Below are 1,888 nucleotides of genomic sequence, written 5' to 3' on the forward strand. Positions count from 1 at the left end.
ATCCTACTCGAAAAGCTCCAAGATAGATATAGATGCTTAGCCTTTTTTAAGGTGGGTTTCCCATAGAACATATTGTCATCAACAAATTGTTGATGGGTGAGAGGAAGAGCTTCTTGCGATATCTTGATACTCATGAGGCTACGTGAATCAATCGTCACCTTGATCAACCTTCGAAAAAATTCTGCAACAATGATAAAGAGGAATGGAGAAATGTGGTCACCTTGCCTTAGCCCCTTGGAACCTCGAAAACTCTGAGAGGGCGCTCCATTCACCAAAATGGAGAAGAATGGGGTCAAAATAATTCACTTGATCCACATAATCAAGAAGGGGGAAACCCAAACGTAACAAGCATGGGAAAAATATAATCCCAATTCAACCGATCATAACATTTTGGAAGATATAATTTAATGAGCATACGTGGGGTCCCAGGAGAGGTTAGTGAGTATACTACCTCATGAGCTACTCAGAGCCCATCCATGATTTTCCATCCTTCTACAATGTCTAATTACTTTGGACCAATGATTATTTTTCACAGAGGTTTGAGTCGACGTACTAATATTCCTAAGAGAATCTTGTATATGACATCGCACAATGCAATAGGATGAAAACCACTCAGATCCATCTTTGCACCCTTTTTAGGAATGCACATCAATAATGTCACATTCAGGCCTGACCATAACCACTAAGTGTGCTTAGAATACTCTTCTAGTTCCACAACACTTCTTCCCAGGAATTTACAACCGACTTTAAATAACTTAAAGGTGAAGCCATCTAGGCTTAGGGCTTTACTTGAAGGGAGAGCCTTTACCACTTCTTCAACTTTTGCTAAGGATATTTCTCACATAAGAGCTTAATTTTGATCATTTGTTATTAATTTAGGAATATGTTGCTAGATCTAGGAGATTGCCTCCCTCATGTCCATGTCTCATTCAGTGAACAAGGTTTGGAAATGGGTTATCATTTCTTCAGAAATATCCTCGTGTTGCATTAGTCATTGACCATATGAGTTGTTAAGGGAGAAGATATGGTTGAATTGGCAATGTTTCAACATGGTTTGGAGGAAAATTTTCATGTTCCACTAACCTCTCTGAACCACTGAACCCCCAACTTTTGTTTCCACAAAATCTCCTATTGTTTCCTTCAGTGCTCTAATTCATTTAAGATCTAACCTTCTTTGGCTATGAGGTTGTCAGATCTTGCTTCTAGGATGATCCACTGCTATAGAGATCACCTTTCATCTTAAAGTCTCCTCTTTTCCTGATGAGTATTTCCAAACTTTGTTTTGTTCGATTATTTGATTTTTCCTTTTATTTTCTCCAACTTTTGTTGAAAAGTTTCCATTGGGTTGCAACGAGATACCCTTATTTCTTTCCACCGGTACTCGAGTTTAGCTAGGAAGTATGGTTTTTTGAGCGGGAAAGATTCAAAATGGAATGGCCAATTCTTGGGAGCCATGCATAGATCAATCTCTACGCCAATTTTCCAATCATCTGATCCATGTCACGGGAGAATCCAAGCATGAAAAAATATGTCCTGTGCGTTGATGTTATCTGAAAGAATAAAACAATCAAAATTTGAGGCTATTTGATACTTACCACCATGCCAATTGTTCTAGGCGAAGGAGTAGTTCTTGAAGTCAATGTCTTCTCTTCCCAGATCTCAGTTGGTGGCCTGAAAATCCTAGGCGATCAGATCTAGGAATCGAACTCTGCCCTTGTTCTCTAAAAGGTCCTTGTTAATATTGAAGTCCTCGGCTATTATTAAGTTGGTTTCCCTCAGAATCTCCTTGAGGTATCGAATACTATTGAGACAACCTACTTGCATAACTGGTAACATGGTTCCATAGAGCCCAGTCAACCATATCTTGTCTGATAAGCCAATGCATTGA

This window comes from Pinus tabuliformis, chromosome 2_1 (genome assembly GCF_031772625.1).
Source record: "Pinus tabuliformis cultivar Carrire ecotype Pingquan chromosome 2_1, CPIR1, whole genome shotgun sequence".
Taxonomy (NCBI): domain Eukaryota; kingdom Viridiplantae; phylum Streptophyta; class Pinopsida; order Pinales; family Pinaceae; genus Pinus; species Pinus tabuliformis.